Here is a 16,254-nt window from a genome sequence, read left to right as displayed (position 1 = left end):
GAGAGATTCGGACCTTCACTTGGACTGATAAAAAAAATAACCTAAATCTTTCTTCGGATTAATTGCATTATTGCTATCACGTGGCTCAGTGTAGGTGTCCATCTTGAATTGAAAACATTATGGTTGTTGAGGTGGCGTTTTCGGCCCTCGTGGGCGTTTTTAACCGCGCGTGGCTGGCTTTTCTTTATGTGTATTCATTCTTAAGTAAATTCATTCACACAGAACATCCGGTCTAGTGTGTGTATAAGTAGTCTAATTCAGTTACAACGGCATAGAAGATTCCGCGAAATTTTGTCGTAATAACGAGACGGATTCATGGTTTTGCTGCCCGTGGGCTTTATACAAATTTTGTCGCCCTTCTCTCATTCTGATCCAATTTTCCTGACCACTCATTCCGCAAATTTCCCGCCCTGGGCTATATTCCACAAGGCTGGACAAATCTCCAAAAATTTACATGCACTCAATGTAAATTATTGGAGGTTTTTTTTCACAATTCTTAAATTATTTCTTGAGTTAATTCTGAATTTTCATCACTTCTGGAATTTTTTTTTTTGTAATTCTGAATTTTAATCAGTTTAAGGGATTATTAATTTCATTAATTCTTAATTTTCATAAATGTTGGAATTTTTTCTGTCATCAATTCTGAATTTTTGTCAATTCTACAAAATTATCTACTTCATCAATTCTGTAATTATTTCTTCCGTTAATTCAGAGTTTTCATCAATTACGAAGTTATTTTTTCCATAAATTTTGAATTTTCAACAACTCTGGAATTATTATTATGCATTAATTTTGAATTTTCATTGGTGCTGGAATAATTTCTTACAAGAGCTTTAATTCATCAATTCTCAAATTTTCGCTAATTGTTTCTCTCATTAGTTTTAAAATTACCTTCAGTGCTGAATTTTTGTGCTAGTTTACGTTAATTGTTTGTATATGGATATATAAGCTTGAGTCTTACAAAGTTTAGTGTAGTGCTCTTCAACCCTTTTCTCATTGCAGACCACTGAAATGATGTGAACATTTCGTGAACCGACGTCAATGCGAGAAAATAATTTGTGAACTGGCGAGAGAGAGAGAGAGAAATTATACGAAGAAAATTTCCTAAATTTCTCAGACTTATTATACTTCATATTTATACTTTATGCCATTATAAATACGAGAAATCGCCCAAGTTGTATGAGCAGTTCTGCTGTTTTCTGAGAGGTAGTACATTTTATTCCTTCTATATTTTCACTTAAAAGCTTTGTTTCTTCACCTCTGAGTATTTTAGCCCTCTCTGTGGCCTCTCAATCACCTGTCATGATTCCCCTTCCAGGTGATTTTCACTCCCGGATCCCTTCAGGATATCCAAGGACCAGGACTGGACGAATCTCCTGAAATTTCGCATGCCAGGCCGGGCCATGTAACGCAAAATAATAGATGCCCGAATTAATATTTTACATGTCCGAAAGATATTATCTCACTGGATTCGCTTAGCTTTAAAAAAATTTGGATTGAAAATCAAATTGATTTGTTTGCATAAAAAATATCGAAAAAGTCACATATTTTTTAAAAGAGAGAGAGAGAGAGAGAGTGAGTGAGTGAGTGTGTGTGTGCGTGTGTGGGGTCACCAATTAAAAATCTAAAATTAGTCAATTTAGTTTCTGATTTTCCGTCACTATGTTACAATTTGACTCGTATAGAATCATAGCCGATTTACGGTACGGGACCGGACTTGGTCAGGTGCGGGGTCTAAGATAGGGCTGCCAGACCATGCGACTAAGAAACTGGGACATGACGGAAATTCACTGCAAAAACCGGGATTCGAAAAGGAAAAAAAAATTCAGAGGACATTATGGAGTGTCAATGTAAGGCAATGGATAAAATTACCGACTGACACTAAAGCCTGGGCCTTATCCGGTTTTGTTCAGTGTTAACAAAACCGTATAAGGCCCGTAATTATAAAGTTAATCAACCTTTTTCTCATAGCAGACAGCTGAAATTAAGTGGACATTTTAGCGAATCGGCATAAATGGGACCGTTTCTCATTGCAGACCGCTAGAGGGCGTTGGAAGTTTTTCGAACCTATGTGTGCTCGTCTTGAGTTTCATGTAGGAAATTCCCATTTCTGAATCAATTCTGTGGATGCTCGGTGAGACCCTTTCCATTTGTTCAATTGAATTTAGTCGATAATAAATTAAAATCAACGAATTTTTTTTTTACAAATTAGACCAATCTCTATAACCCTGGGCCAGGCACGGATCCAGAAGCGGTGTGCGGGGGGCTGATTGCCCCTCTTAAGAGCCGAATTATATGGGGGGAACTATGTCTGTATAAAATACGGGATGATCCCTAGAACCTACACAATATATCTCCTTTTCCGACATATTACTATGGGTCCACGCAGCATCTCCTAGAGATAGAAGGCTTCCGCCCGGGTTGCCATAAACGTGATTTAGTTTACCTAGCAAGTCTGTCACATTTTGAAACGCAGCATCCCATTTCGTTTCTTCTTATTTTGGCGTAGAATCTTTCTGATTGGCTCACAAATACCGCATAGTGATTGGATGTGGGACATAGAAATCGAGAATTCTGAGCCCGATCATTTCTTTTCCGGCACAACGATGATACAGTCAGACCAGACACGACCCGGGCTCTGTCCCTTCCGGGATGTAAGCCCTTTACCCGTGTGGGACAACGATGATACTGGCTCGGCTCGAGCAGGAAATTTTTTTCCCCGAATATTCTGAGGGAAAATGGACTACTTACTGACGTCACAAGCAGCGTGCGGAGGCCTTCTATATCTAGGAGGTGCTGGTCCACACGTACCATGGGCAGTAATCTTTCTTCTTGTGGGAGTTCCATACATAGCCGTCTCACTATGATGGGTCCCCGGGCAAAATGATGTTCCGGGGCCCTTATAGATAGACCTACTTAGCTGGAAGTAATCGCAGCAGCTTACATGTTTACACTCGAAAATCATTGTACCAGATCTCATCATGTAGATCTCATCATTATGGACATAAGCCTTTCCCCCCCCAAGCCATACCGACAAGATGATCCTGGTTCCCATATATAGCAGTGCGGATTCTGAAAGCGGGCACATTCTTCCCAACATATTTTACTTGAAAATTTTGTTTCTTCACAGCTCGCTTTGGTCCTCTTCACCACTTATAGTGGCTCACCTTTAATCTAATTTTCACCCGTGGGGCCTTTAAAATGTCCCAGGACCGCAAGTGGGCCATGCGGTCCAGGTTGAGAACCACTGCTATATAGATCGGGGGGGGGAGGGTGATTAGTTTATCACAGTTCCAAAATTCGCTGAAGTTAACAAAAGATACTTTAAAAAATTCGAATTTATTGGCATTTGCATTGTTGACGCCCACTCTCGATGTTTGTTGCCGTGAACAATGTAGGGCCCACATAAAAGGAGCTCGATTCCCAACAGACATTCAGAACTAAGAATTACTGCTGTAAAAAAACTTGTGATTTTTCGTTCTTGACTTTTTCAGGTGATTCCTGAGATATATTTTGAAGCTTTTCGTAGCTTTGTGACTTGATTTCGAGAGAAGGAGGAGGAGAGTAATAAGACTCGATCTTGAGAGTGAAAAAGGGAACTGATTTTGGAGAAAGATGGAACCTACACTGAAGGTGGACGATTTCAAGGTTCCCGCCGTCGTGGAGGTGAGTTTGACTGTTTACTACTTATTCGTTCTATGTATTTATAATTGTGTACGATTTTTTCATGAATATTTCCATGTCAATCCTTAAGGGATCAGTATATACCATTGTGTACAATATTATCCCCTTTTTAAAATTCAAACCTCTATCTACGTATCATTAACAAACTTAAATTTGTTGATTATTGTATCTCGTAATGAATTGAGGAACGTTATAACAACGTCGTGGTTTAAAAGAAAAATACGAGTAACGATAAAATTGAAAGTCATTTCAAAGGACAATCTCATCATTTTTCGTTCGTAATCTACTCACTTGTAACCATGAATTTTATGAATTCTAATGTTTTTAAACACACGAGTGGTTTACACAGCGCAAGTGTGTAATATCATGTCTCTCTATATCGTGTAGGAGGTCTTCGCTTTCACGACGAAAGCGTCCAACGTCATCAAAGACCTCATCGACGGCCACGTCGTAAGTAATTTCTTCTATTGAATGCTATAGAGTAGCAATGTATATCATCATCTCTCGTTTCAACCCCTTCACTTACAAGATTTTTGGCAAACAAGAATTTGGATGACCTCCCTATTTGACAAATCGGCGATAAACCTGATAACTTTGTCCATGGAGAAAGGAAGAAGGGGAAAGAAAAAAAATAGAGGAAAGGGAAGAAAAATAAATGCGTAAATTGAGAAGGGAAAACGGTATAACGGATAAGTGGATAAGAAAGAAAAAATTTTTCCGCTACTCACCCTCACCCTATGTGTTCTCTGTCGCTCTTACATGTATATAGTAGAAAGATGCATTATATGTGGGGGAGGGGAATTCCACTGAAAGTAATATAGGGAAAACGGGGAGGAAAAAATTAAAATTTTGGTTCACGTAGGGATACAATAAAGCTTTGCGATGACGAGGAGAGAGGGGAAAACACAGAGAACTGGATTGAAATTCTCCCAATCCAATGGCATTTGGACGAAATATTTCAAATATCGAAATATTTCGTTCGCTATCGTAAAGGGCTTAATGCAGAAAAGTCAGAAAGTCGATTTTTAGACAATGAGGTTTAAACTCACTCCTGTCCACTTTTGACGCATTTTATTCTCCGGGTCTTAACATGATCTCATCATGTGAGCCTTCTATGAACACAAAGCCTCATGAGCCGTGCCTGGAGGGGTGTAAGGCGGCCCTGCTTCTAATAATACATAGTTGAAAGTAGACATAACATTTCCCTACTGATTTTGTCCTACCTACAGCTTGACATGTTTTTGCTTTTCAAATCAAAATTTTCACAACTCTGTGGGGCTCCCCTCTAACCGCTTGTCAAGGGTCCCCAACCCATAGGAGAGAGAGTGCCGGCCGCCACTTCAATGATTTGAAAACGTGTCACGGACCTCTTAATTAAGTGACCTCGAACAGCGCCGCAGGTTATTTAAGTGATCTCCATAAGTGACCAGTGAATGTGCCACGGGTCGCTTAAATGATTTGTAACTGTGCCGCGAATACCTGTAAGGGTCTAGGTCAATTCGTCGCGATCAACTTGTCGCACGACAATTCGTCGCAATCAATTTGTCGCAGCGTCAATTCGTCGTGCTACAAACTCGTCGCGGTACAAATTTGTCGCAGAGTCAGTTCGTCGCGGTGAAAATTTGTCGCAGACTCATTTCGTCGCGGTACAAATTTGTCGCAGAGTCAGTTCGTCGCGGTACAAATTTGTCGCAGAATCAGTTCGTCGCGGTACGAATTTGTCGCAGAATCAGTTCGTCGCGGTACAAATTTGTCGCAGAGTCAGTACGCCGATCAAATAAATTTTCAAAATTAAATTTTCACCGTATAAGCCGCACTCCCGCTTTCTGGCGGGATCTCCATTTCTCGCAGCGAGGGGCGTTGGGCGAACACACCAAGATGATAAATTACGATAAAATAAATTTTCAAAATTAAATTTTCACCGTATAAGCCGCACTCCCGCTTTCTGGCGGGATCTCCATTTCTCACAGCGAGTGGCGTTGGGCGAACACACCAAGATGATAAATTACGATAAAATAAATTTTCAAAATTAAATTTTCACCGTATAAGCTGCACTCCCGCTTTCTGGCGGGATCTCCATTTCTCGCAGCGAGGGGCGTTGGGCGAACACACCAAGATGATAAATTACGATAAAATAAATTTTCAAAATTAAATTTTCACCGTATAAGCCGCACTCCCGCTTTCTGGCGGGATCTCCATTTCTCACAGCGAGTGGCGTTGGGCGAACACACCAAGATGATAAATTACGATAAAATAAATTTTCAAAATTAAATTTTCACCGTATAAGCCGCACTCCCGCTTTCTGGCGGGATCTCCATTTCTCGCAGCGAGGGGTGTTGCGGGAACACACCAAGATGATAAATTAGGATCAATGCCCATCCCAAAGCACAATTTGCCTAAGGGGTCATTCAAGTATTACGTCAGGATCGGGGAGGGAGTTTCGGATTTGTTGACTTTTGATGGCGGGGGGGGGGGGGTTGAAGGTCGCTTACGTCATCAACCACCCCTTTTTGAAGATATGAAATATTCTAAGCTTCTGGTGAAATTTTGCTGACGGGGGAGGGGATGGGGGTCAGTGTTTTGCTGATTTTTGCTGACAAGGGGGAGGGGGTCAAAAATGGCTGAAAATCTGCTCACGTAATACTTGAATGGCCCTAATTCACTATTGAATATGTATCTGCCATGTAGGGAATACATCTTTGAGGAATTTTTTACCGACAATATATCTAAGGCTAGCATTACACTATGAAAGTGTTCTAAAAGTCCTTTTATAAAACTTGAAAAATTCAACCAATAAGATTATCGGTTGCATTTGCTCGAATGTAACCTATGAACTTTATTGGTTGGATTTTTTGAGTTTTCAACTTGAGCAACTTATCCGGTGCAAATTAAATTTTGAAAATGTATGTGATCGCAATTTATCATCTCGGTGTGCGCCCCAACTCCCCTCGCTACGAGTAATGCAAATCTCGAGAGAAAGCGACAAGTGTGGCTTATCCGGTGAAAATGAAATATTAATTAAATTAAATTATTAATTATTTCAGGTTCTTGTGGAGATACTGTAGTGGTTAATGTTGGTGGGAGTCTCGATTCCACATGGGACAGATACAAGTTTACACTTAAAGACAGCCTCCGCTGTACTGTAATTTGGGGAATATCATAAACACCGACATTTTTTTACAGAATTTTAAAATTTTATCATAGAAAAAATGATTTTTTTAACATTTACAATAATTAAATAATAAAACATTAATATCAATTGTAATTTTAATTTCGATGTAATTTCGATGATTTTTTTCGAAATGACAAAAAAAAAAATTTAGTAAACTGTGTGCATTTCTTGATGGAAAAAAACTTTTCTTCATGTTTATTTTTTCACGTATGAGACAAAAAAACCTACATACAGATCGCGTGACGAGTTGACTCTGCGATAAATTGACGTCCCGACGAATTGGTTACACGACAAATTGTCACTGCGACGAATTTGTACCGCGACGAATTGGCTCTGCGACGAATTTGTACCGCGACGAATTGGCTCTGCGACGAATTTGTACCGCGACGAATTTGTATCGCGACGAATTTGTACCGCGACGAATTTGTATCGCGACGAATTGGCTCTGCGACGAATTTGTACCGCGACGAATTGGCACTGCGACAAATTGATGCGCGACGAGTTGAGCGCGACAAGTTGATTGCGACAAATTGACCGGCTACGGGGGGGCATATGGCTTTATACTGAGATTTACTGTTCCAAATGGTTTTATACGTTAAGTGTATGACAGTGGTTCCGAATCACAGCTTTCGACTAGTGGAGCCACTTTTTGAATAAATATCAATTTAGGAATCTTTTTATCATTTATTTACTTATTTATTCTACTTTCCTGGAGTGATCATAGATCACAGGTTTATGGAATCACCGGTGTATGGCATTGTTAGGCAAAGGCTTGAGGTTGTTTTGTGAAGCAATCCCGTTATCGTGATTTGAATCGGTTTAATTTCGATGTAAATATTTTGTAAAATAAACGATAAGTTCTCTTCTCTTTCTCAGAACAACATGGTGGAGCTGGTTGCCTTGCGCACCGACTCCAAGCCGTCGTCAGTAACAGAGCTGGCCAAAGAAATTTCTTCGGTCGTGGACGATCTCGTCGGTATCCACACGGTACCTATAAATACTCTCTCATATAACTTCAATCTGGAATTAGATAACGAATGTATGTTTTCAGCAAGAAACAAATCTGATTTGATGGTATATAATTTTTCCGGATTTTTTTAAAATCTTTATCAGGAGCTGACAAACATGGTCCTGGAAATCCTTCGTGAGGCGCGTGATATCAAAGTAGATGTCGACAAGATCATCGCGCAGATGGAGGTAAAATGCTATTAATAGTAGTTTTTACGCCGGGATTACGCTATAAAAGTTTGATAAAAGTTCGTTTATGAAACTTGAAAAATGCAACCAATAGGCGGATCAGTTAAGTTCTCTCGAATGTAACAGATGTGCTTATAGGTTACATTTTTCAAGTTTTATAAAATAATTTTTATCAAACTTTTATAGTTTAATACCCGCCTTATCCGTATTTGATTCGTAAAATTCCAATTTTTCCTTTGAATCTGCATCGTCTAAAATAAGTTATTTTACATTAATGATATTATGCACGCGGAATTTTGCATTTTGTATCTAAATCACCTCGCTTTTATCGCTTGTTGGATTCATAAAATCAACTCTCACTCGTGCATTTTTACATCTCCGCATAAATCAGCTGAAAAAATAACTTTAAGCTTAACCCTCTCTCCTGCACTGACGAGATATCTCGCCTTCTTAAAAGCCTTTTATTTCAGCCACGACAAGCACAGATATAGTGTAAAGTTGATTTCTCAGTTGAACACATTTTCCCATTTTTCCCCTTTTACTTTACACCTGTTGAAAATCGGAGGAATTCTAATTCATAAAAAAGACATGGCATTTCACGGGGGGGGGGGGGTAAGGGATTTCTGCTATGGTAGTTGAAGGGTAAATAACCTGATGTAATTTTTGACTAGCCAATATTGTGATTTTGACCATTACATCCCCCTAATACGGCATCTCACAATTTTTATTGATATTCAGTGGTCGCATTTGAATGCTGCTATTTTTATTTGCAGCAAAGCCGAGTCCCGGTCAAGAAGTCCGTGAACTTCGATGATAGGGCGTTGATACATCTTTTCGTGAGTAAAATGGTTATTTTATACTAATCTCTTTGTCTAGGAATTGAGTAATCGGTATTTGTAATCTACCATTGATAATTATCACAATAATAATGACCTACATACGGGGGATAAATTTTCAGATTTTTACATGAATGTTGATGTTTACTTACATTTATCTTTCCAGGACAGCGAAAGGCCGGCAGCGGACCCATACGTCTGCATATATTTGAGCTCAGATGGTTAGTATATGTATTTATACTTTAAATACTTTATTTACTTAAAATGTAAACCTCGAAAGGTCATAATCGTCTAAATATTTATCTCGTATATAGTGTGACATTATATGTTCCTGCATTCTTTCTTGCTAGTACAGAACTATTTCAGATTCTCTTTCCAGGTGAAACTGGATTCGATTATCGAAGTAGGAACTGAAAGAGGGAGAAGCCAACTCTCGCGCTGGACATTGCCGCGATATTGGAATAATATATGTAATATATACTGTATTTTAATCTCTTCTCTCTTTTGTTCTTTTTCTTGTTCCTGTTTCAGAACCGAAGCCTACCCGGAGCCGTCGTGGGAGGTGCTTTTGTCGCTGCTTCCGGAGGATCCTACGGTTCGTGTGCTCCTCCTGCTAGTGCAGGTAAGTACCTGGAGCACACTGGTAAGTACGGGTAAGTAATTTCATTATTTGTTTAACGTTAATATTACCAAGTTGAATCTAAATAGCATATAAACAAACTGAAATCTAAATAAGATAATTTTAGTTGATTCAAACTTGCCCCTTAATAAACTAAAAACTTTCCCCACTAACTAACTCTAATTAGCTTCAAATAAATTGACTCTAACTATCCTCTAATAAATTCGTCTATTTAGCCTTAAATAGTTTCACTAACTAGACTTGAATTACTCGACTATAACTAGCCTTAAATTTTTGACTCTAACTAGCCTTAAATTTTTGACTCTAACTAGCCTTAAATTTTTGACTCTAACTAGCCTTAAATTACCTGACTATAACTAGCCTCAACTAACATAAATCTAAATAGTTTCTACTAACTGAAGTCCAAATAGCCACCTTGAAATAACTTGGTTTTCCTTCAAATCAAATAATCTATTCAATATTATAATTTAACACTGAATTCATTTTAACATCAATGATAATTGAACTAACATAAAACAAAACTGAAAAAATGAATATTTGTTAACTGGCTAAGTGATAACTAGTTAATAACCAACTAAGAACGCAATTAATTAAACACGTGGGTACGGAATTAAAATAAAATTTAACTATAAGTTCTAAAGATAAAATTTTTAACTCAAAATAAAAACAAAATTAATGGGACTCGTAGTTGCAGCCACCTCCCCGTGGTTGAGTCCCGGGGAGTTTCCACAAATTGGAAACTTGCCAAGAGCTGCAAGTAAATTTGACTATCCATAAATAAGAAAATACTGTAATGATTAGCGAACGCTTTGATTATATATATTTGATTATATGCCAGGTAGGGCCTAGTAATGTTTCTTAGGCCCTACCTGGCCAATTGTGGAAAATTTCAACTGGTTCTTGTTTTTGTGAGACCCCTCTTCTCTTGAGGCGCCCGGGTGAGCCCATGTGTTAAGACAGCACTGGTCACTGTTTCAGTCATTCACATGATTGCACACGCTCTATGCCAGTCTATTAGTCACTCGCTAACCTAGTCTTTTGCTCTCTAGATCACACACTCTCTAGGTCACTCACCAACACGGTCCATCGCTTCATATGTCACATATCTTGATCGTTCACTTGCCTGCATACACTCTAGATCTCTCTTTTGGTTATTGTCGCTCACTGACCTAGTTCTCTACTACTACCCTCGTTCTCTAGGTCACTTTTATGGCCATTCACATATTTGTATACGCTACTATTTGGTTATTCACATACTCCCACACGCTCTAGGCCACTCTTTTTTTGTTGCTCACTGACCTTGACCCTCGTTCTTTAGGTCACTCTTTTGATCATTCACATGTTTGCATACGCTCTAGTTCACTCTTTTGTTCCCTCACATGTATGCAAGTGTCACTCTCTAGGTCAACATCTAGGCCACTCTTTTCGTCACTCACTGACCTAGTCTCTTGCTTTTTGAGCAAAGGTGGATTTAGGGAAGGCTATACATATTTTTTGGCTCTTCCATTTTACTAACTTTCTTGGCATTTATTTCTCATAGTTGCTGACCCTTTGAACTTTCTGCCCTGGGCTGTGGCCCACTAAGCCCCCCTCCCCTTGTAAATACACCCCGTCCTGCAGGTGTCCAAACGTTATTTCATCTCTTGCCAAATGTTTTATCGCATTTAGGGTGTCATTAAATCAACTGTGGCAGAGAGATGCGTTGTTAGGACGGATGTAGGCAGAGGCATATTTATAGGAGGGTTGAACAGCCCCCTCCGGGTGTACCCAGGGTGGCACATCCAGAGAAGCGAAAAATTTGAGGAATGAGTGATCAAGAAAATTGGAATAAAATGGGAAAAGGGCGGCAGAATCATAAAAACTACCTCTGCCTTGAAAGTGAGTGACAGGTAAGTGAACAACTTAGTCTGTGAGTGACCACAAGAGTGACCTAGAGAGTGTGCAAGGATGTGAGTGGTCCGACAATGACAGAGACTGCTCGAGACAAAATTACCACATGAGTGACGCATCGTTTTGGCATCCCCTCCCCCATCGGCGGGTGTATATAATATAATTATAAGCCACACCGGTAAAATAGCCCAGTAAACTCGCTACTGTTCCCAGCTGGATGAATAAAAAAAATACTCATTTCAATGAATTCATTCACAGCGTATAAAACGAGCCGATGATTTAAATTCAGCTGGCCAGATCAGTTGTGGATGCTGATCAGCAGTCAACACCCGATTGCTGTGAAAAGCGTCTAAAAGCATCTGACGACAGTACAGGCTACATATTCGCATTCTGAATAGAAAAAATATGGATGGAGAACTTGTGTGCGTGTGGAGCAATCAATCCCCTTATCGACGATACAACACTTAGCACACACCTAAGCACGTCTTTGGGTTTGATCCAAAAGGCCGAGCATTCTAAAGCTGCGTATACTTGCCTGCGGATGCAATGCATGCCTGCGGATCATGCAATGAAAGCAATTCGCAACTGGTTGTTCAGTAATTTTTATGGTGTTGTGAACGATTCTTTAGCTGTTGAGCTGGACCCACCTGGAATTGGTTTTTCCTATGAACTTTTTACATTAATATGACTATAGTTAATTATGATATGGTCATAATTTTCATAATATAGTTTATAAGCGATGATTTCAAAAATTCAACCAAGCCTTGTTGAAAATAAGGTGAAAAACAGAACATTCAATACAATATACGTTGGGACGGCCAAAGTTACGGGAATATCCCACAAAATAGGTATCATATCACTCTACACAAACTTGTGGCCCGCGAGGGGCAGAAATATCGCATATCTGGCCCGTGGTCTGAAAAGGGGGTGCAACGCTGGTCTAAGTCATCTCACTAGTGTCTCTGATATAAAATCCTTTCGTCTCAGATCCGGGACACCAAAGAGATGACAGAGTAGGATTGAACCACCTTTTCAAAATATAGGCTAGGAATGCGATATTTCTGCCCCTCGCGGTCCAGGGAACGAAAAAAGGGTAAAGGTACATATAGAAAGAACGAAGAAGGTTACTAGGTACTAGTGACTCAACGTATAAGGGGTTTTGTAAAATTTTATCAGATATAATCTTATATTTTCGTCAAGAGCATAAAAGCTGGATTAATTTTTCAAGGGGAGCATAGAAACTTAATAACTTCTTCGAGGGCCGTATGAAAGCTGTATTAGTATTTTGAGGACCATGAAAGCCGCAACTAGCTTTGTCAGCCAAGGAAACTACGTATTTTGGCCCCCGTGTAATGTATGAACAGTTAAAGAGCTAATTCGGCGGCCCCCACTGCAGGGGGCTATCCAGCGTCCGGGGCACCAGACCCGACTGCTCCCCCTTAGTTGCGGTCCTGATGAAAGCTGAATTAATGCTCCACGGACCAAACAAAAGCTGTAGCAATTTTTCAAGAGCATAAAAGCTGGATTAATTTTTCAAGAGCATAAAAGCTGGATTAATTTTCCAAGGAGAGCATAGAAGCTTAATAGCCACTTCACAAGCCGTATGAGAGCTGAATTAATACTTTAAGGACCACACAATAGCTGGAGTAATCCCCTCAAGAGCAGCAAGAAAGCTGAAATAATGCTCCAAGAACCGTACAAAAGCTGTACTAATTTTTCAAAAACATAAAGCTGGATTAATTCTTGGGGGGAGGGGGCGATTGAGAAGTCGTGTACGCGAAATCACACACGACACCGAGTACTATTTACACCCCTTCCCCTCTTTTCTTGATAATTACGTGTTCCGGGGATTCCAACCGCGTTCGATCACAGCCTAAGTCATCTTTAGTGTCTCCGATCCAAGACACAAGGATTTTGAATCGTTTTTCCAAGAAAATTTAAAAACCTTTATAATAAAAGAACTTATTATTAATAAATAAAAATTCGAGGAAGTTCGACAACTCAATTAATTTTTTTCAGGGGAAAAAAGACGTCTTTTCTGTGTCTATATCCAAGAGTTCATCTCTCGGTAAAATACTTTTTAAGAGCGAACGAAGAAAAGGTAAAAGTACTCACAGTAGAATGCACCTTATAGGGTTTTTTTGTAAAATTTTATCAGAAGTAATCTGATACTGTATTTTCTTTCTCTAGAAATGCTTTTATCTCCCAACATGGAGGGGCTTTTACTATATCCTATCCGAAAAGAAATCCCTATTTTTCTTTTCACTCAAGAAATGGGGGAAAAAAAAGCTTTTACCTTCCAGTTTTTCAATACATTTCCGTACAGGAAAATAAAATCCATGGATAACTTTTGGTACATTTTCAGCATTCATACAATCCGGGCAAAGTTCAACAAATATATTTAAAAAAAATTTAATTAGTCTTTTTCATTGAAATATTCTTACCAGAAATACGTTGCAATTTGACACGTGGCATGGGTACAACAACATGACCCGTATTTACGGGACTTTCCTGTTTTTTCATACCTTTTTGTTCATTTAAGCAAATTTTACTTCAATTTTTTATCATCATGGATGTAAAATAATTTATTGCTGTATGCTGAGCTGAGCTGAATTAAGCTTGTTTCGACAGTTCCATGCCACTATTTTTTATGGACATTCTACTGGCTTTAGCCGCGGACCACTAAGGGGGTGGCCTATATTTTTATTGCTGTATAAATATTTACTTATTTTCTTTTAGAATTCTAATTTACTGAAAATTTGCTGGACATGATGTTGTATGAGTATGTTTTGATTTGAATGAATTTTCACCTTTTTTATTTTCCCACTAATTTTTTTTTTTATATTGGTCAGGATATTTTCGCAGTTTTTCAGCAATTGGAAATTAGGTTTGGCAACGATTGGTGATTTTCCGTGTTAACAAATCCATCGTCACGTATTGTTCTTGATGAAATATTGCCAACCTGTAGACCGTCTAGAGCAGTGGTTCTCAACTTTTTCCACACCTGCGGCCCGGTTTCATTCATTTTTGTGAGTCGAAGGCCCGATCAAACACACGCCCAACGAAAAATGAAACGGCTAATCACTCGCGGACCGGTATGAATGATATCAGGGCCCGGCGGTTGAGAAACTAGAGCAGAGGTCTTCAATATTTTTCTAGACGCGAGCGCTGCCTGCATCCATCATCGAAAGAAGAGCACCTTTTGCTGTAATTTGACAAACGCGTCTGCATAAAATTGTGATGATTCTAATCATTGAATGTGAATTTGTGCAAGGCGTTTTATTGGGACGGTGATCAAGTGCTCGTGAGCACTCTGAGTACTTCAAGGAGCACCGTGGTGCTCGCGAGCAACGGGTTGAAGACGCCTGGTCTAGAGTCTAGACATCATGACTGAGCCCTGATCATTTGAACAAGTCTGAAGAGACTTGGGCAATTGTCGTACATTTCAGATTTCGTCACAAATCTGGTCAACCGACTGATAGATGGCAGTGCAAGTCATAAAAAAAGGATTAAGATAATTAATAAAAAAATATTTTCTACCTGAATCTAAACAATCTCAATATTATTTTAAATCAAATTTTTATATAAACTGAGGAAAAATTTTTTTTCGAATGTTTGTGTTTTTTTCCGAATCGTTCTCCCAACAAACAATACAAATACAGTAAAACATCTCTTTTGCGGACATAGATGGCGCGAAAAAATTCCAGTTCGTCAAAAAGGGGTTTGAAACGTTAATCAGGGGTTTGAAAAGCATATTTTATTATACACGGGGAAATCATTACGGTCGACGCTCGATATATAACAACGTTGACTGTATTTGGCCGTATGAGAGGGGTTGACCGCATCTAAGTGGTGCCCGTTGAGAGGAGGGTTTTACTGTATTCAGATTCAACTACGGGGCTCGAATTTCTTACTGAAAAAGACAGATACAGGCCTATATACGTGCACACAATAGGCTGGAGAATGAAAAAAAATACAAGGACCTAATCAATATGTATAAGACGGATGATAAAATTACTTCATTTGCAACTCTTATTATGGTTTCGGAAGTCATTTTGTTACAGGAAATGATTCAAATGACATGCAACAGGTTTCTTAAATGGACAAAAGAAAGGTCCCGGATCCAATTTCCGTAACCGGATATGACTTGCGAAACATTATCTCCACTTCCGGGAATCTTAAGTATATTTCGACCTGATGGGGAACAAAAATGTATTACTTATTTAGGATAATAACGCCGCGGAATAATTTTTGATGTTACTTTTCAAGCCCTTTTCTACGCTCGCGGCAAACAGGGCCTGATCTGAGCCATTGTGAAGGGTGCGGCTGCAAAATATTGCAAAACAAGATCAACCCTTTAAGCCAGAGATGCACAACCTCCAGCCCGCGGGCTCGTGAAACTTATTCCAGTGGAAAAGTATAAGTACGCATACCACTATAACAATATCTAGACTAACTGTATTTCTTTCATAAAAAATACGGAATATCACCCAAAAAAAAGTTGTTAAGGAAAAGTAAAGTTTCCAATTGCAGCCGAAAAAGTTGTTAGGGGGCAAGAACGCTGCAATTTACAGCCGAAGACATTGCCAAGGGCAAGTAAAGTTGTCAGTTACCGAAAAAAATCACCGGAAACAAATTATACATGATATAGCCAAGAAAAATTGACAAAGGCAAGAAAAGTTGCCCACTACCGCTAAAATTGCTGAAAAATCGCCAGTCGCGGAAAATGATGCGTGAAAGTAAGTCAAAATGTAATTCATTAAAAAAGGGATATTTTTGACAAATATGTGAGCTGAATATATTTATATGACTATGATAGTGTCATAATTACCTTA

Source organism: Pholcus phalangioides, unplaced genomic scaffold (assembly GCF_987345545.1).
Source record: "Pholcus phalangioides strain wild (caught in Gottingen) unplaced genomic scaffold, Ppha-v1.0 ptg000042l_1, whole genome shotgun sequence".
NCBI lineage: Eukaryota > Metazoa > Arthropoda > Arachnida > Araneae > Pholcidae > Pholcus > Pholcus phalangioides.
This window is presented reverse-complemented; position numbering follows the sequence as displayed.